General features: G+C 38.4%; 1 protein-coding gene across 2 annotated transcripts in view; it reads right to left on the bottom strand.

Moving 5' to 3' along the window:
• Positions 1-2,597: 2,597 nt before the first annotated feature.
• Positions 2,598-21,156, bottom strand: part of CRPPA (CDP-L-ribitol pyrophosphorylase A) — a 435,402-nt gene continuing 416,843 nt past the window's right edge. For both annotated transcript variants that reach the window (XM_043872970.1, XM_043872969.1), the window contains 8 exons: positions 20,590-20,648; positions 16,560-16,755; positions 10,850-11,059; positions 10,073-10,142; positions 8,500-8,544; positions 7,580-7,698; positions 6,334-6,851; positions 2,598-4,895 (listed from right to left, as the gene is read on the bottom strand). The gene's annotated coding sequence lies outside the window, so the exon portion shown is untranslated. The remainder of the gene's footprint in view (positions 4,896-6,333; positions 6,852-7,579; positions 7,699-8,499; positions 8,545-10,072; positions 10,143-10,849; positions 11,060-16,559; positions 16,756-20,589; positions 20,649-21,156) is intronic.

Raw genomic sequence — 21,156 nt, forward strand, 5'->3', positions numbered from 1 at the left:
GTCACAAAATTCATGATAGATTGCTCTGTGCAATTGCTCTTAAGGATTCCATGTCCTATTTTAAATCTTTGAAATGAAACTTTATGCCACAGGGTCGTCAATGAGAGGAAAGGGTAAAGGAAAAATATAAAATAAGGCTGAAGCAAGACAGCACATCTGTTACGGTATGAATGGCTCTTACAAATTCTCTTCCTTTCACTCAGAAACGTCTTATTGTTAACTGTTTCATTTGGGTGGGGTATAAATTATTTATGGGGTTTAGAGTAGAAGGCCACCATGTTTTATCTTTTTCTGGCTTTTATGCTTGAAAAAACAATGCTAAGTTGTGGTTGTGTCAAGATAACTTTAAGTGAAAAGTACATTTTTAAATTTCTTTAATTAAACATGATCAAAGGCACCCTTAAAGCATTTGAATGAGCATTTCCCTAGTTATATGGCACTGTCTATATTCTTTTAACATGGCTATTGGCTCAGTGAACCTGTTGTTGGTTCAATAGTTCCTTCTGCTATGAACGACCAAAATTTTCCACTCTTTGAAACTTAGTGTTTTACTATATACAGATGAAACACACCTGTTTCTGATATACAACCACTTTCAATTTTTGTTAACTGAAAAATTCATGAAATGGAAAAAATCTGTGTACCCCTTTCTGGTGTAAAATATAATTTGGAGGTTCATGTTGTTGATTAAAAAATAGTGAGCACCTACTGTGTGTGCAGAAGGCATTGTGGAATTAATTCAACAAATCTGAACATGTTGATGGAGCACTCACTCTGGGCCAGGCCCTCTTGCACGATCTGAAAGGTGGGTTATGAAAACAAAGAAAATCAGAGACAAACACCAGTAACAGGCAGGGAAGGAAGGGGGATAGAGTGTGCTGGGGGGTGGGCTGACTTTTAAATAGGATGACCAGGGAACTTAGTATTGGGGGAAACAAGATTATAATGGGAAAAGGTGAAGAAAGATTGGGAAGAAAATGAAGGTGCAAACAATATAGTTCGCTGTGGAAGATCTTTCCCAACAGAGGGAACAACAAGGGCCTTGAAGTGGAGGAACACGGAACACTTGAAGAAGAGGCCAGTGATGCCGTAACTGAACACCTAGAGTGGGACAAAGCGTAGGATGAGTTCATAGAGGTAACAGGGAGCCAAATTATAGTAGGTCTTGAAGGCCACTGAAAAGGCTTTGTTTTTACCATGAGCAAGATGGGAGCCTTTGGAGGGGCTGAATAAGAGAAAACATTATCTAAGTTTTTAAAAAATTACTTATTTATTTCAATTAATTTTTATTGGAGTATAGTTGCTTTATAATGTTGTTAGTTTCTACTGTATAGCAAAGTGAATCAGCTATCCGTATAGCCCCTCTTTTTTGATTTCCTTCTCATTTAGGTCACTACAGAGCCCTGAGTTCCCTGAGCTCCTCTACAGTAGGATCTCATTAGTTATCTGTTTTATACAGAGTATCAGTATTGTACATATGTTAATCCCAATCTCCCAATTCCTCCCACCCTCCCCCTTCACTTTGGTATCCATACATTTGTTCTCTAGACCTGTGTCTCTTTCTGCTTTGCAAGTAGGATCATCTGTACCATTTTTCTAGATTCCATGTATATGCATTAATATACATATTTGTTTTTCTCTTTCTGACTGACTTATTTGCTTCACTCTGTATAACACTCTGTAGGTCCATCCATGTCTCTAGGTCCACCCAATTTTGTTCCTATTGGGACAAAGCGGCTGAGTGATGTTCTATTATATATGTAATACATCTTCTTTATCCATTCCTGTGTTGATGGACATTTAGGTTGCTTCCATGTCCTGGCTATTGTATACAGTGCTTCAGTGAACATTGGGGTGCATGCATTTTTTGAATTATGGTTTTCTCCAGGTCTATGCCCAGTAGTGGGATAGTGGAGTCATATGGTAGTTCTAGTTTTAGTTTTTTGAGGAACCTCCATACTGTTTCTTCATAGTAGCTATACCAGTTTGCATTCCAATCAACATTGTAGGATTTATTTCCTTTCCCAGCATTTATTGTTTGTAGATGTTTTTGATGATGGCCATTCTGACCACTGTGAGGTGATACCTCATTATAGTTTTGATTCATATTTCTCTAATAGTGATGTTAAGCATCTTTTCATTTGTTGTTGGCCATCTGTATGCCTTCTTTGGAGAAATGCCTATATAAGTCTCCTGCCCATTTTTTTGATTGAGTTGTTTTTTTGATATTGACTTGCATGAGCTATTTGTATATTTTGAAGATCAATCCTTTGTCAGCAAATATTTTCTCCCATTCTGAGGGTTGTCTTTTCATCTTGTTTATGGTTTCTTTTGCTTTGCAATACCTTCTAATTATTCCTAAATCAGTATAGTTGCCCTGTTGTATACACACGCACACACACAGTAGGATGTGTGCATGTAGAGACAGAGAAACCAGTCAGCAAGGCACTGAGTATCCCAGATGAGAGATAATTATGGCTTGGATCAGGGTCATAGACAAGAAATGACTAGAAGTAGATTCTGAATATATATTTGAGATTTGCAGGATTTGCTAAAAGACTGTATGCATAAATTAAGAGAAAGAGATGAATCAATGATTCTAAAATGTCAGTTGCCATTTACTACAGAAGAGAAGGTAGGAGGTAAAGCAAGTTTTGAGGGATGGCAGTGGGGCAGGGGCTGGGAGTTCTGTTTTGGACACATGTCACGGGAGATGCCAAGTAAGGAGGCAAAATGAAGATGACTCAGCACACAGGTGGGGAGAACCATCTGGAGCTGAGGTCAGGGTCCAGGCTGGATACATGTATTTGAGAGTCGTCAGCACTGAGATGATATTTAAAGGTGTAAAATTCTGTAAGATCATCTTGGGAGTGAGTGGGTATTGATCAAGTGCCAAAACGAAGCTTTACTAAATAGTGAAGAGTCCAGACTGATAAGCCAGAACCCAAATAGAGGGAGGGAACGAGACACCAAGAAGAAATGGCCAGTGAGCGAGGAGGAAAACTGAGACAGCATCAGGTCCTAGAAGTCAAGTGAAAAAACAATAAAATGGAATGAGGATTATACTTTTGGATATATAGAAATAATTGTTAACCTTATAAAGAAGATACAATGACATAAAAGCATTCCAAATTTAGTAGAGTAAGTGGTAAGTGCTACAGAAGATCTGTGTTCCGGCTGCTACAGTCACGGACAAAAGGGATTCCTGACCCTCAGTTCATGAGAGGCCTGCATGGAGTGGGAAGCATTTACACCCAGTGTTGAGGGATGTGTAGAAATGTGATTGGCAGAAGTGGAGGAAGAGAAGACAGTTATATCAGAGGGAACCTTTTACTAAGAAGCTCAGAGAAGAGACAGGATGAGGTATATTTGAGGAACAGCGAGTAGGCAAGCTGGCCTGGTATGGAGAATGTGGAGACCACTTGCTGCACACCTCTAGGGCAGGTTTCCAGGGGCTGAGAAAGACGCTCAGATTTTGTTATGTGGTTTTTGTTTTTTTAGCAACTCTTCAGAGAAATGGGTATAAGAACTCTTAACCTTGAACCTTTCTTTTCAATCCTTTCTCCCAACCTCTCACCTACCAAATCTTGTCTCATCTGTAAATATAGTAACAGCCATGCACAACCTCTGTCTATTTAGCAACTGTGGAGTTCTTGTTCTAAGGGAAACTCTGGTAGGAGGAAAAGAGAGCAACATGTGCAAAAATAATCACTGTACTAGGAGTAGCTTCTGTGTTCCAGGTCTGATGTTGGAGGAAAAAGGTAGAGAGAGCAATAAGAGTAAGATAAGGCTCATTCTTTGAACGGTTGCACAAATTTCTGAGGTCAGTTTGCCTTAATAGCTGTAAAATAGAAAATTCATGCTATATATTTGGAGTTTGGCCCAGCACAATCTGACCTATGCCCCAGTGCCATGGAGACGAGAAAGTTGTGTTGCCAGCATCCAGATACAAAATTCCTTAAAAATAACAGTCATGGCACTAAAGGAAAAGAAACATGAGGAGGAATCACATGAGATTTTTCTTCTCAGTAACAGACAGGAAATATATTAACAGATTCCATGCCTCAAAAAAACTGAACACGGTAAATTTTCTTATAGACATTTTCATGTGAATTTTAATTTTAGGGTCAATTTCATGAGTTTTCCCCCCTCATCTTTGTATTCCCAGTGGCTTAGTGGGATGAACTGAGTCAGAGGACCTATTATCCAATTCAAACTCAGACACCAGTTTAAGCCCCCTGATCTCTCTGCACCTCATGGGTCTCATTTGCAAAATTAAGGGAGGGGACACTGGTATATAAGAAAGTGGGAAAGTCACTTGGTAGCTATGGCATGCTGCGTGAGCTGCCGAGTGTCTCAATTTCAGTTGCTGAAACACAAATTGGAAAGAATAACAGCTCTCACCCACTGCTGTGATGAGGATTAAAAGATTTCATGTACAGAAAACTTCTGGCACATAGTAGATCCTCAAATAAATACTCATTTCCTTCCTTCTCTTAATTTGAGCATTTTAGTTCCAATATAATGTCAAGCACTTATTTTGCAGAATATATTTTGAAAGAAATTACAGAGTTTACCACTATTAGTTGTTTTGAATTTTAAAAAAATGGCATCCGCAGCCTCTATGTTTACAGTGAAAAAGAATTTGTAGGGAGCACGTACTACATGAACAGTGAGGAGAAAACTGGTATTCCCCTCAGGAGAAAATTTAAGATTATTTTGGAAAAAAGAGGAAGGAAGGAAAGGAGGAAGGAAGTTAGTTGATAAATAGTTTTAAAGTCTATAAATTTAAAATGAACCAAGTAAGAGAAAGAAGAGTATTTGCTGCACTGCCCTTCCCATTAAGATGTAGGTTAGGTACTGGGGCTGGCATGACATAAATATCCATCTTCTTCCTAAAATGGAAAAAAAGAAATTTATGAAAATGAGTGAGTTTACAGCAGGAATGTCAGCTCAGTCAATGACTCAATGCTCTATGTAAAAGGAAGTGTATACTTTACTACTTTGGCCTTACTATATTTTTCTTATTTTGTCTGACTACATATTGCAGACATTCTTTTCAGTTAGCAATTAGTCTAATTTGCAGCTGCTTTTATAAAACCAAAGCCTCCCTCCTACAAATGAAAATGTTCAAGTCCTTCGATCTCTAGTATCATACGGTTTGTTATTTCAGACATGTAAAACACCCAGAGCACGAAGGAAGCACAATCAATAGCCAGCATCCCTTAGCACCATCCATTACTCAGCCGTTTCAGGTCTGTCATACAGTGTGAAATATAAATGAAGAAGGAGGGGAAGGGAGACAAAGCAGTAATTTACGCCTGTCTAGAAAGTTTGGCACTGCAGCCCCAAGTACAGGGAGCCATTTACAGGAGAAAAAGCGTAACCAGAGACTATGGAAGTGTGGAAGGTGAGATCATCCACCAGCAGCAATCCTTCAAATTCATAGACACTTGTGGATTCATGAGGTGAGAATGAGCAGTGCGGAGGACTGTGAAATTCATTTCCAGTGTTTGACTTTGTTAACACACATTCTCAAGCTGTCTTTGTTATGAGATAGCGCTCAACTTCTTAGTGAAAAAAAATCTGTATAGAAAATATCCCCATTAATCGGAAATAATAATAGTGTCAAACATAAAAAAGACCACAGGACTGTTTATGTAACTCTAAAGTATTATTCAAAAGAGAAATATATATATATTTATAAACACATATAAAAATATATAAATAATATAAATATTATTTCTTTTTAAATATATAATTATATATCTCATATATAATTACATATGTGTGTATATATATTTATTTAGGAGAAACTTACCATCTTTTTCTAAAAAAAAAATCTTTACCTGAATTTTTAAATGATTAATTTGAATTAACTAATTGCAATTTATTTGAATGTATTTGTCTTCATTAAGAATAATCAAAACTTGCCTTGAAATGTCTTTTAACTAAACTTTTCTCCAAGGCAGAAATAAATCTATCAGCGATTTAATAGGATAAAAAAAGTAATTTATGGAATGAAGCAATGATCTGTACCTTTCTCACATCTCTCTCACAAAGCCTCACGTAGATATTATGTCAATTTCAAAATCAGAAGAAGGAAATGCCCTATATATTAGTAGTTTCTCTAGAAACTGGCAATCAAAATCTAGGAATGAAGCGATGAGAGTGTGAAAGTGCTGGGGTGAGAGAGGGAAGAAGAGGTAGCACCAGTTACAGCTTTTGGGGTCTGCGTGTGCACCAGAAAAATTTAAATGACATGTATCAGTAAAGTGTCATTTGTTATGAAGGACTTTGACAATTCAGAAATTTTAAAGTAGTTCCTCTTACTTCTGGTGTCTGCTCCCCGGTGGGCGAGGTTGGTCCAGAGACTTGAGCGATCATCCCCTTGCCAGGGAGTCTCATTCGGAGAAGGCAATGGCAACCCACTCCAGTGTTCCTGCCTGGAGAATCCCAGGGACGGGGGAGCCTGGTGGGCTGCCGTCTGTGGGGTCGCACAGAGTCGGACACGACCGACAGGACTTTGCAGCAGGGAGTTGGATTGGCGTGGTGGTGACCAGAGCCTGCCTGGGTATCCAGCAGGGCCTCCCTCTGCTCTGCGGGTGTCAGTGCGCCTGTCAGGGGTGGGGTCTGCTTCCTAGGTGTTGGAGGAGGGGCCTCCAGGTCTGGTGCTTCGCTGTGTCTGTGATCCGCGGCGCTCCCACCGGGAGAACGGCCACTGCGCGGTCCTCCCCTGGGCGGCTCCCCTGTGAGTGTCCTCTGCCCTGTCCCCTTCCACCTGTTGTGCCAGCTCACCGAGTGCAGATGATTAATCCACATGATTAATGTAGGGGTAAGATGAGGAACGTCTGCAAGGATAAGGACTTTAGCTGTCTCACTCAGAGCTTTTCAAATTTAAAGTGCACAAATCACTTGGGATCTCATTAAAATACAGACTGTGAATCAATTTGGTTTGCCTTTCTCATAAGCTCCCAGGCCATGCCAATGCTGCTGGTCTATGAAGCACACTTTAATTAGCAAAGCCTCAGATCATGACACAGGAAGAAAGTTTATCAGAGAAATTGCATCTAGAGAAGTCTGAATATCACATGATCTTTCTTAGCACCCTTATTCCCACTCAGTTCTTTGCAATGAAATCTACTCTAAGAAACATAAATAAAAGTAACATATTCAAATAAACACAATATGATACTTTTATTAAGGCAAATAAATGCATTATTTAACTCAGGTCGCAAAAGAGCCTGTGAACTAAATGCTTTTATTGGGTTGGCCAAAAAGTTCGTTCAGGTTTTTCCATCCGCTGAATGGGGAAATCTGAAAGACATTTTTGGCTAACTCAGTATTATTTTCACTTTACAGAAAAAGAAACAGCCTTGGGAAATTTAATTAAGGTAAAACCACATATGCAGAATTTAGAAACAGTTCTGAATTTGGCAAATCTTCACTCCAGAGCCTAAATATATTAGTCATTTTTACTACAATTGTCAAATTATGCTATTGCATTCTTATTTTGCAAACAAAGCATTAGACAAAAGATACAGTAGGGATACAAAGCTGTAGGAACTTTGGGATATACCATCTTCATTGACAGCTTCTAGACCAGGAGAGACACAGGAATAAGTTACTCTTGACATTAGCAATCTTACATGTGTGGTGAATAGCAGCATTGATGCAATAAATAATCTCTTTCAAGACCTAGAATGAATGCAAGAAGAGAGTAAAATACTGGATTCAGCTCCTTAAGCTAAAGAATAGACAAACAGATTCTAGATAAGGACATGCTGGAGCCTCCAAGCCCTGAACATATGGGATAACCCTTAAAGCTCCACGTCTGAAAAAATAGCCCTTAGATTTTAGAATCCCTGAAGGACTTTTACTATATGAAGGGTTTACTATATGAAGGGTATACTATTAAATATTTTATGCATTCTGTTATTTTTAAAGAGAATAATCCTTCCCCTAAGGTGTGCTGGCCCCAGGGTCTTTGAACAAGTCTAGACAAGAAATAACCAGGGGCCATCATTTTCATTATAAGTATGTTATAATTATGTTTGCTTATTTCACAGTTTAATATACTCCCTTCTGTTAAACTACAGCAAAGGCCTTTAGCACCTGTTGCTTATTTCTGCCAGACTGAAAGTATTCCTTTCTCTTTATTATTCGTGTGCAAGGATAAGATGGAACTTGCCAAGAGTTGTCATTCTTGAATGCACCTGCCAACTGTCAGATACTAATAGCTGAAATGCTTATAGCATATGCTGTGGTTGCTGCAGCTACCAACTTCCAGTGCCCAGAATTTCACAAGAGATTGGATACACGCAGGATGACAGATTCATTCCTTGATACACACGTATGTGATTATATGCCCATGGGTATATACCACGCTTATATAACACATCCCCAGGTCAGCTTTGGCTGAGAATATATCTTAAAGTAATTTACTACCTTACATCTTCAACTTTAAAAAAGAGAATAAATCCCTTGGACTATACTTACTGATTTGTTGGCAGTTGCTCGACCAGACTGGCATCAGCCTGAGTCCTAAAAAAAAAAATAAAATAAAACTGAGTTTTGGCTTACAAGGTAGCACCCCACATCCTTTTTTGGTAAGTTCTTTTCTGGTGATGCCTAATACTTTCCCCACTCTTCTGTGAGGTCTTCAGTCCATCCAGATGAAAGTGAGGGCTGCAAAGCTGCAGTGATTGAGGGGCGGGGCTGACATAGATGTCTCATCCTCCATACTGAGGTCCCAGTGGGGTGAAGACAGAAAGGAATGCATCCTTGTTCCAGTTTACTGTCTCCTGCCAGTCTTGTCGGATCTTATCAGAGGTGCCCAGTGGAAGGGAGAGAGGGTAGGAACGGTTTTCTAGAATGCTTACATGGGACTAAAGCCAGGAAAGATGGAGTGATGATGGTTCTGCTCTCCTAGCTTTACCACATTCCCAGGGACAAGTGAGGCCTTCCACGTTTTTGTTCAGTTTCCCAGGAGCTCATGTGTTTCACGTTTACTTTCCCTGCCCATGAGTACGTATATGTATATATAGCTGGCAGAACATTAACTTCCCTCTCCTTGATGGATATTAAAAAAAAAATCTATGTAATACACAAGAAAACAACTCTGCAGCAGGAAGCAGTCTTATTTTATGAATACCCTTCTTCAGGTAACCTCAAGACAGTACAGTTTAGATAATTAATTTTCCCTTTAGAAACACTAGAGTGAAATATTCCTAGACCTCTTTCCCTCCCTTTCTCCCTCTTTTGCTTTCACTGTCCCTCTCTTTCATGTATGAAAATACCACTCAGAGCTCAAGCTGCTTGATAATTAAAGAATAAATTACACATCTCAAGGCCTTTAATATTAGAATAAACATGAGTTTAGTTCATGAATAGCAAGCTTTCACGAACCAAGTAGTCAAGAACCTTGTTGGCATAGCACCTGAAAGGAACCAAGGGCTCTTTCTCAGAGGTAGAATTTCCCATATAAGTAAGTCTACAAACCTCTTCACTGATAATTCATTATACCTTCTGGAAAGGGCTGTCTTGCTGTGTAGGGCTATAGTCAAGCAATTTTTCTTTTCCTAAGTTAACTTATACCTTAGTAAGTAATCCTTCTTGGATGTGAGTCAGTCACAAGGAGGCTTTTTCTCAGAGGTTCTTGGCACATTTAATTTATAATTGATGCCACCGATGACATAAAAACAGAAGTGCATTATACTTAAGGACAAAAAAGATTCTTCAGGTATACTCAGAGTGAGCTCATTTTTGCCAGCAAAGGAACAGAGCACCTGCAGGTAAGTTGTCTACATTCCCATGGGCTCTGCTACCTGTTAATAATAGTATTATTGGATCACTACCTAGGAAAACAACCCTAGGAAAAAAGTCAAAGCTCATGGCTTCCAGCAGACTCAGAAAAACACATAGGGGGCAGAGTTCTAAACTCTGCCTTTCAGAACCTAGGCCGCTGATCAAAGAATTCCAAAGAGAATTCTGTGCGCTGTCACTGATAAAATTTAAAAGGAGATTAGAGACCTGTTTCCAGCCGGAATAATTTGAAAGCTCTGACATGTACCATTATACTGTTTGATGAACATTTCCAGGAGAATAAGATGTCTGTTTTGACCTTTGCAGTGTAAAAAAACCTGTCAAAGAGAAGGACAGAGGATTATTTTAATACAGATACCAGAAAGCTGCCCTCCTTATTGAGAAAGTATGGCAGGCTGAATTTTAGTCTTTAGTTTCCTTTGTAATTTGAAAGTCCTCCCAGATAAAACTTTGCGGTATACAACTTGGTTTTGACATCCTGGCTTTTTGCCTCTAACTGTTTATAAGTCATGCAAGGAAGTCATCTATCTTGACCAATATGGCTTAGACATATTTTCCATGTTAATTACACATGTTTGGACTGACATTGCAGTGATACAATTTCATTTGTTTAAAACAACAGAGTAGATGGCTCTTCAACTCAACAAGTATAGGTAAAAATTCTTCCTAGGGTAGATGTAACAAGTCTGGAAATTATATAGGCACAGGCACTAGTGGCTGAAACCCCAGAGACTAAGAAGCTGATAATTCTGCAATGATCCCTTGTTTCGATTAAAAGCATGTTGGAAAACTATGACATAGTTATCAAAAAAATTACAATTATAATAATATATGTGTTAGACACTCCCACAAGATTGGTATCCTGAAAATAATCAGCAGTTGAAAAGGAAGCAGAAGCATTTTAACTCTGACCCAGTGGAACTATTCACATTTTGGCTGTGTTTTTGAGCAGGACCTCCACATTTTTTTACATTCACCAGAACACCAGCAGTTAACCCCGTAATGGCCAACTGCTAGTTATTACCCGACATTTGGTCCGCAGCTGCGCGGCTCTGCTCACTTTATTGTCGTTTCAGCCCTCAGCCCATTAGATGCCTGGTGACCGCTTGCATGCAGAGGGGCCTTTGGTTAACTGAATCCCCATCAGGATCACAGCTGTTGTTAAATATGCGGTGACAAAAATATCCATGTGCAATGCGTGGCAGATAAATCTGCAAGCCAATTTAGGCACAACCTGAAAAACAAATGAGGGGACTAGTCGAACGCTCTGGCTTCTGAACATTACAAACTACATTTCCTTTATTTTGGGGGAATATATTTCGTAAAATGCCAGCATTCCCCTCTCAGTGTAACAGATGATGGGGGCTAAATTTCAAAGTGATAGGCCCAGTTAAGCAAAAAATGCACTTTTCCACCTTCCTTCACTCAGCAGTAAGAGAATGAATGTCATGTTCAATTATCCAAACAGATTCCTGACTTTGGCATAATACTAACATCAGCGTTAGGTATTTATTCATGGTGTGCCTCAACTCAAAACACCAAACCCTTGTTTCAGTTTCTTTCAGCCTGGAAGCCTAGCACAGTGGTTGCATATGTGCAAGCAGGTCCTACCACGCTGCTGACAACAGCTGAGCTTCCAGGTCTGGTCCATCACACAGCGGGCCCTGAAGTAGCCTGTAGGTAATTATGGTGGCTGTTACAATGGTCAACCCATTTTCCAGTTGTGACACTGAGAGATTGTGCTGATTCTGCTTCATATTGCTACCTGCAAGCATTTAAAAATAGGAAGAAGACAAGGAAATAAACTACCCCCCAAAATAGAAGGAAATCAGTTTCTCGATTGTTATCACTGAATGTCACTCCTTTGTCATTTTGTCACAAGTGAAAATCAGGTAACAGACGTGACCTGAGACTCCCTTGCTGCTGCTGCTGCTAAGTCACTTCAGTCGTGTCCGACTCTGTGCGACCCCATAGACGGCAGCCCACCAGGCTCCGCCGTCCCTGGGATTCTCCAGGCAAGAACACTGGAGTGGGTTGCCATTGCCTTCTCCAATGAGTGAAAGTGAAGTCGCTCAGTCGTGTCCGACTCTTCGCGAACCCACCAGGCTGCCCCATCCCTGGGGTTCTCCAGGCAAGAGCACTGGATGGGGTGCCATTTCCTTCTCCGTGAGACTCCCTTAGGTCTAACTAAATTTAAATTCACAAAGCAGCAGTTGTTTCTGGTTCTGACTAATCTAAAATTTAGTTTGTACCTGCATGTGTTGAGTTAATGAACTCCTCTCCCACATGTATTCTGTCCATTCACTCAATTGTTGAGATGTTCCTTAACAGAATTTTCTCCTCTATTAACTTATTCTGACATGTTGTAAGTACCTACTATGTGCCAGGCACTGGGGATAAAATACTAATGAGTCACAGCTCCTGCATGCAAAGAATCTAGGATTCAGGGGCACAGACTCTCTCAAATGTAGGAGAGGGAAGATTCTTTTCATTCCCCTTCCACCCATGGACAGAGGAGCCTGGCAGGCTACAGTCCATGGGGTTGCAAAGAGTCAGACACAACTGAGCAAATAAGCACAGCACACATGAATCCTCCAGTTCTCTGCTGCCATAAATTATACAAATGAGAGGGAAAAGCACCGTTAGTTATTAAATATTTCTAGCTGTTTCCCCAACTTGGTTAGGTAGGAGACAACTCATGGTTATATTACCTATGCACTGATGGCCTGTTGACTTCTTGGTAATGGTCATTAGGGAAAAAAGATTTTTTTTAAACTTAAAACCAAAAATTATCAGATACCTGGAGCATAGCCAATGTTTTATGTGCAGGGAGTTAAAAAATATAGTGTGATTTATACATTCCATCTTTAAGGAATTTAAGTCAGGTCAAGCAAGATTATGACAAATAATTAAAAAATATAATAGAATGAATTACAATTTCTCTGTATATCTATGTATGATGTGAAAAAGTATGTATATGAAAGCTCGTGGTTTTTAGCACTGTCAAAGCAAACTTAATAATTAGTTTAGATTCTCATAATCTCATGTCACGTTGCTCTATTCCACGCTGTTTTTCAGAGGCTCCCCTCCACCCCTAAGATAAGGCAGTGGAAGGGCTGTGTGGGATCCAGAGGTGAGTGCAGCCCTGCCGCATGAAGCCAGTAAGCTTATCAAAGATCTGACAAAAGCCAGTGAACTCCAAGCCTATGTTGCTCCATTTCCCCTTTGTGAAAGTGTGAAAGTGTTAGTCACTCAATCTAGTCACTCAGTCGTGTCTGACTTTTGCGACCCTATGGACTGTAGCCCCCAAAGCTCCTCTGTCCATGGAATTCTCCAGGCAAGAATACTGGAAAGGGTTGCCATTCCTTTCTCCAGGGGATCTTCCCAGGGATCAAACCCACGTCTCCTGCATTATAGGCAGATTCTTTACTGCTTGAGCCACCAAGGAAGCTCATTCTCCCCTTTGGGCCCATATTTTTCTCCCCATATTTCAGCTTTCTTCTTGTGTCTCTTCTCTGTTGGTTAAAGTTATGCTATTATTTGAAGGCAGGTGATGGTTCATAAAATAGAGGTTTTCTATAAAGTTAACAAAAATAAGTTTATGGATTTGAATGTGAACTTCTATCTGACTAATAAGACTGATAAGATACATCCCTTTACACTAAATATATAAACTTGGAGCCAAGGGTTAGGGATTTCCCCCTCCTCTAGTGAAATAAGAAAGTATAATAGTAAACACTTTCTGAACTTGTTTCAAGTTTTTAAGAAAATTACAGTAGCTTATTTCTTACACTTATCATAGTAGAGGAGAAATGAATATGTGGCATTTGGTTTAGTCCAAAAATTACTTACTGTGTATGCATGTGTGTGTATATATATCCTAATAGCATATATACATATATTACTATATACAGACATATATGTATATTTGCTATTAGATAAAATATTTTAAGCACAGAGGAAAATGAGATACTGTTATACATAAAGTTACTTCTAATCACAAAAGAAGTAGAAAATGAGCCAAGAGCTTAATCATGATACAGAAAGGTCATAAGCAGAAGGAAAAGTATTGTAAAGTATATATACTGGAGAAGGGAATGACAACCCACTCCAGTATTCTTGCCTGGAGAATCCCATGGACAGAGGAGCTTGGTGGGCTACAGTCCATGGGGGTCACAAAGAGTCGGACACGACTGAGTCACTCACTCACACACACACACACATATATGTATATATAAGCATGAGCACCTGGCCCATACCAGATAAGCTCTCAAGGGGCAAGTAAACTAACTCTTAAAAGCTAAATTTAAGAAATCAAAGAAAAAGGCATATCATAGACTCTTACTTCCAAGGAAATAGTTTATGAAAAGAACAGAGGCATAAAGCATGTTGAATTTTAGGGAACCACAAATCACTCAAAACAAATGGAAGAGATGGAGAGACAGAAGAGACTGGACAAGAGAGCTAGAACTGATCAAGAGGGCTTTAGGTACCATATTAAGAGAGTCTGGAATTCATTAGATGATGAAGATGCATTAAGACATTTATGAAAAAGATCATGATGAGCTAATAAGGGCCTGTGCTTAGCACTATTTGCCATGATCGGGAAAAAGAAACATACAGAATAAAACCGATAGGATTTCACAGAAAATGTAGAGGAAAAGGTTAAATGTGTTAAATGCGATTCTCAAGTTTTGTCTTGAGTTATTAGTTTGTTGATAGATTTTACTACTCGACATAAGAAAGGGAGAAGGGAATCTGATCAAGAGCATAGGTGCATGCTTAAGGCTTAAACAGTAATAAGGAATAACATATCTAAAATTACTGAGGCAATAAGAAAAAGTAAAAATATAAATGCGTTTGTCTACTCATCAATTTCCTCTGAAGTTAAATAGAGTTTTGGAGTCTGGCGGACGACATCTATCCAAAAGAAAGTTAAATTGAATCTGAACGTCAACGCTTTTAACTGAAGAAATAATCCATATTCTAAGAAAGAATGATAACTAAGAAAAGTATTTTCTAAGAGTTCTAAAACAACAAAATTCTGTAGTTAGAAAACATTACATCTGCACCATTACCTAAAACTAGATTTTTTTAAAGTAACATACAAGCTTTGCATTTCACTTAAAAGTGAAAATATTGTGCAAAAAATCTTATAAATATTGGAAACTATACATTTCATGAGATATTATCCAACCTTTAATTACAAAGAAAATTTATAGGCCAGCCATTTATATGAGAGGGAGAGAGACAGAGAAATAATATGAGAAAATATCTACACACATTTAATAAAAATGAAAGTTAAAATAATTTGACATCATTGTTTATCAGTTGGCAAGGCTGAAGTAATGTAGGAAAACAAGCACTTTTAAATACTGTCAATGGATATAAAGAGATTTCTTATATAGCAGTTTAAAAATATAGATTAAAACCTTTAAATTTTGCACACCCTTTTTATGAGGCATGTTATTTATAGATTGAGTATATTCAAGAATTAACTGTATACATATATATATGTATACATGCACACACACATATATATAGATAGATAGATCCCTGTTATGTATTAAAATGAATACATAACATTTGTGGTGGTTTTAATCAGTGTTTTTTATATTTTAAAGAAAACATCTGATATTTAAAAATACTTAAAAAATGAAAATTTTAAGAGTTCTCAAAAGGACTTATGAAGGGTATTTTAGTCATACCCCACAGAACTTCTAAAAATCCTCTTCTTCCATTTATCTTCCCTAAAATCCTCACTACAGTTGGGCAGCTGCTCCCACTGTCTCTGATTCTCTATTAAAACTCTCCAAAACCTTTTAATATAATTAAGCACTGGTCATTTCTTCTCTGTCACCTCTTTTCTCCATCTTTTCAGATCAACTTTTTTCTTGTCTTGCATGTGTCTTCCTCAAGTGAATTAATATAGCCTCTTAGACTTAAACAGTGCTCTAATTCATCCATTTCCTGGATCAGCACAGCCAAAACCCCAAGCCTTAAATTGCCAAAACAAAGTTTCTCCTCTTTGGAAGGGAGAAGAGAAGGCTTTAGAAGACAGACAGCTGAAAACATGTATAAGTTAATTTTTGAAAATATCTGTCATAGAGAATTTATCATATTTGTCCTGTTTATTACTGAAAATATTTGACATTCTAATTATCCAACAATAGTTGATTGGTTACATGAATTATGCTAAATTCATTCAACAGAATTTTATGAGATAGCTTTCAAATTGTTTGTTATGTGTGTGTAGGTACATATGAAGTATATTTAATGACAATGATATTCATATATTAAATTTAAAATCACTAGTTTAAATTAGTTTCTGTAGTTAACCCCTCCATTTTTTATTACTAGCTATGTTGAGATATCAAACTATTTTAGTAGGATAAGACATTGTGATTTTCTTTTGTCCTATGTTTTCTAATATTTTACAACAAATATTGGTGATAAGATTAAAACAGTGATTTGTAAAGGTCTTTACTGCTCTAAATAACATGTTAAACTAAGAGAAATGAAAATGTGTCTGATTTCATCCAAATTGAATTTTTTTCAAGACTCACTTATTATCATGTGTGCTAGTAGTTCTAAAAATGGATAGATGTGAGTTATTTTTAGGACTAAATTAAAAAACACAGGACAGTTTCCAACTTTATTACTTTGCTAGGGCTGCCATAACAAAATATTAATACCCCACATAGGTATCTTAAATAGCATAACTTTATTCTCACTGTTCTGCAGGCTGGACGTGCAAGATCCAGGTGCTGGCAGGCCTCGTGTCTTCTGAGGCCTCACTCCTGGGCGTGCAGATGGCTGCCTTCTTGGTATGTTCTCACATGGCCTTTCCTCTGTTCATGTGCATTCCTGTAATCTCTTCTCTTCTCATAAAGACACTGGTCCTGTTGATCCAAGATGACCTCATTTAACCTTAAAAAAGTAAAGTGAAACTGTTAGTTGCTCAGTTATGTCCGACTCTCTGCAACCCCATGGACTGTAGCCGGTCAGGCTCCTCTGTCCGTGGAATTCCCAATTACTGCTTTAAAGGCCCCATCTCCAAATTTAGTTATATTGGAGCTTAGGGCTCCAACATGTGAATTTTGAAAGGAATATAATTCAGACCATAATGCCAACTAAAATACACTCTATCAGTTAAAATTCAACTTAAATTCCAGAAGGTGGATATGAAGATAATAGAAAGATACAGTTTATACAGTGGCACTACTGTATATTTTAGTGTATTCTAAATTCTTTGAAATGTGTTGTGTGCAAAATAATTCTGTTAACTAAGAAATATAATTAAAGAAAAATTCCCTTTTTCAGTAATGCTAAAACTAGAAAGAGTCTGAATGTATTTTCTCTACTTTTAACTTAGCTGTGCCATTATAAGGTGTCACATATACAACTGTGCTAACAGATACAGTCATCTAGAATGCATAGCTGGAAATGAAATCCTCTACTCCAGGGAGTGCCTTAAAAAAAATTAGGAGGCCTACTCATTACTTGTCCTTTGTTTTCTACTTTGGATTACATCAAACTGACCAAAATTCCTATTTATTACTAGTCCATTAAAACAAAAGCAAAGTTTAGACAGAGAGCATTAATCAATTCATATTTCCATAAGCACAAAGATTACGTCAGCCAATAAATCACTCAACCAGCTGTGTCTTTTTTAAAAAGGATTTGTAAATAATCAGTTTGACTGAAATTAATTGCATTTTTTTCTTCTCCCAATCCCCCACACACACAACAGTGTGAAAGTATCTGGAGACAAAGAATAAGCTGAGATTCTGTCATAAATAAGATAACCAATTTGGCTCACACACCAAGTAATTCATGGTGAGATCATTGAGTCCTTAGGTACAGAGCCACAGCAAAATGTAGTGCTAAGAAATTCGATCACAAAATTGTCCAAGGGGCATAGTTTTTCAATGTGTAAAAATTCATCCATATATGAGTACTATTTTCTTTTGTGAAAGCACCATCATAATGATTTTATTTACCCAATTACATTTCATAAACTTTTATCAGATAACTTACTCAAATGATTTCTGACTATACACTTGTTTGAAATGTGGGTTTCGAGGATTGGCTACATGAAGTAGAAGTCATCTCATGCCCTGAGGCTTCTACTTCATCCACTACAAACATCAACATGGCAAAAATCCATGTCTAGAAACTTCCTAAAGAATGAAGTGTCTTTCCTCTTTAGAAAGTAGCAACATGAAAGATGACTGAGAATGCTAAGTATTCAAAACTATGCCTTACAGTGTTAACTACAGTCACCCTGCTTCACTTTAGATCTTCAGACTTTATTCACCCAACAGCTGAAAGTTGATACCCTTTTACCAAGCTCTTCCCATTTCCCCAGCCTTCAGCCTTTGGCTACTCCTTTTCAATTCTCTATTTGTATGAGTTTTACTGTTTTGTTTTTTAATTCCACATATATCTATATATATATATCACATAACACAGAGCAGTATTTGTCTCTGCTTGGCTCTTTCACTTAGCATAAAACCTAAAGGTCCATCCATATTGTCACACATATCATGATCTCCTGTTTTCTCATGGCTGAATAGTATTCATAGGAGTGTGTATGTGTGTGATTCTTGAATATGATGTCCTGCATTTCCATTTTGCCTTGGGCCCTGAACAATTAGGTAGCCAATCCTAAGACTATGTTATCCTGAGGATCCATATCAATTCCAACTCTTCACTGAACGTCATCTTTAACTCCTTACCTTAGGTCCTGATGATACCGTTTTCCTTGTCTGACACAGAGGATGTTTTGTTTTGTTTTGTTTTTTTCCTATTATACCCCATGTAGCACAGGACCAGAAGAAGCTAAGGCACTGGCTGTGTATCACTCCCCTCCCATTTGCGGCTTATACCACCAGACTAAACCACCCAGTGCGTCTCCTTCTTATTCTCATATTTTGACCCAGTTACTCCCTTAAATTTACTGTTGACTCATTCTCTTCTTCTCCATCTTGATTCATGCCATCATTTTTGGTAACTTTAGGAGGCATGTGGATGAACTATTTCCTCTGCCTGTCAGACCCCTTCCTTACCTTCAGTCACCTGTTCCTCCGCCCCCTCCCAGCCAGTGATGCTGGTTGTATCAGCAGTAGCTCACCATACCTGAAGTCTTAAAACCAGTCACTCCCTTCTCTGGCTGCCACCTGCGTTCATTCAGTTTTCAGTCTCAGGTACTCATTTTGCAAGAATTCTTCAACTTCAATGAAACATTAAACCATTGACTTTACTTTTCAGTCTCTTCCAACCTACATGTGTCTCCTTTTCCCCCTTTAACCAGGCTTTTAATCCATGTTTCCTAGTTTAAATTATTCCCTTTTAAGTATTTTACCTTGTTTGCCTTTTTTTCTCTAGCATCTTCCCCTTGAAAAATGTAAACATTGGCTGAAAGCATTTAAAAACTTTTTTCATGCCAGCATCTGAGAAGCTAAATGTAATTGTAGATTAACAATTAGGAGGAATAAAACCACTTCACATTTGTGCTAAAATTTTTATACAGATATTGACGGGGAGGTCTGGTATGCTGCAGCCCATGGGGTCACAAAGAGTTAGACAGGACTTAGCGACTGAACAACAACAAAAACATCCAGGTATTTAACATTTCATACAGATACTTAAAACTTTCATACAGAATTGCCTGGCAATCTGACTGCACTTACATAGGAGTTTTACTTCCTCAAAATACTCTTTCCAAACTTTTCTAACTACTGCCCATTTCTCTGCTCCCCTTCATTGCAAAGCTACTCAGGATGACTTTCTTAGTACTTATCAATTCACATCCTGTCATTCACTTTTCAACTTAATGACATTATAAGTTTTTTCCCATCACTCCCAAGAATCTATTCTTGTTAGAGTCACCTAAGACCATCATCTTACCAAATCTGCTATTCCATTCTCTTGACATTCACCAGTGTTCTGCGACTAACATTCTCTCTTCTTTGGTTTCCTGATATTTGAGGCTTCTCTGTCTTGTCCTTACCTACCTCACTGCTTAGCTCTTCTAAGATTCTCTTTTTCCTCTTAATACTTGCCTGGTGCGATCCTTGTGTTTTATTTCCTTGGTAGCTCTTCCAATTTCGTGGTGTAAATACCATCTACACCATGGGGAGATGGTACCCCAGCTACCCCAGTCTTCCAAGGAGTAAGAGGACCCCCAAATCTTAGAACTTTTAGCCCTACAAGAACAGTCCTGGGCACACCAGGATGATTGTACACACTTTATCTGTGTGCCAATAACTCCCCCAATTATGCCTCTAGTCCACACACACCTCTCTTATGAACTTTATTTCCATTTTGTTTTATAATACACATTTCAAACTTAAATTTGACTAAGACAGAAATCTTGATTTTTGCCTTTGATTTTTTTCTTCTCCCATTATCTCCATCTCAATAGATGTCATCATAATGTACCAGTTCTTATGTCAATAAGAAAGAAGAAAAGGGAAGGAAAGGGAAAGAAAAGGGAAGGAAACCGGAAATCACTGATGGTTCCTCCAGACTCTCCCTTTTCTGTCCTCCAGTCCAGCTGCCACTGCGTGGTCCCAGACACCATCTCCCACCCGCAACATCACAGCAGTCGCCTACCTTCCTGTCTAACTCTTAATTAATTGCTTCCAATCCATAACTAACCATGAAAGCTGGGGTAATTCTGGTTTTAAACTAGAGAATTCTTCTGTAAAATACATACAAAGACTCATTTCTTTTCAAAATGTTTAAATTGTTTCCTACCTCTTTGAGAATAGCAACCAAACATCTTCCAGGGCTTATAACAGTGCTTCTTTATCAACCTGTGGGGAGGAAAACTTTGTTTTAGTTTATGCTTTTGTTTCTGTTCTATTTCAGCATGGACTGAGACAAGGTCCTACTGCCTGTGGTTGGAAGCAGTCTGCAACGTGAGATGCACCATCCAAGTTCAAACTCACCTGAACTGAGTTGAGTCTAGTGATCAAGGGCTGGAGTCTCTCCAGTTTGAAGTTGTTGAAAAGGTTTTAAATTGTAAGTACTTTAGCCTATTTGCTACCAGAAGTGGTTTAACCCAGACTATTACCAGTGGCAGTCTGCAAGTCCCTGCCTCTCTGACCTTAACCCACACAAACCTATCCACTTGTCCCCGACACAGCAGGCAGCTGGCTTCCTTTCTGCCCTTCAGATGAACTATCAGGCCTGTGGACTCAGAAAATTCTTTGTCCAGTTCTCCACAGTAAAGCTCATTGTTATCGTTCGGGTCTCAGCTCAGACACTGTCCCCAGAGAGGCTCTCCCAAAGGCCTCCTCTCAATCAGTGGTCTCCAATTAT

This window comes from Cervus elaphus, chromosome 18 (genome assembly GCF_910594005.1).
Source record: "Cervus elaphus chromosome 18, mCerEla1.1, whole genome shotgun sequence".
NCBI classification, from domain to species: Eukaryota; Metazoa; Chordata; class Mammalia; order Artiodactyla; family Cervidae; genus Cervus; species Cervus elaphus.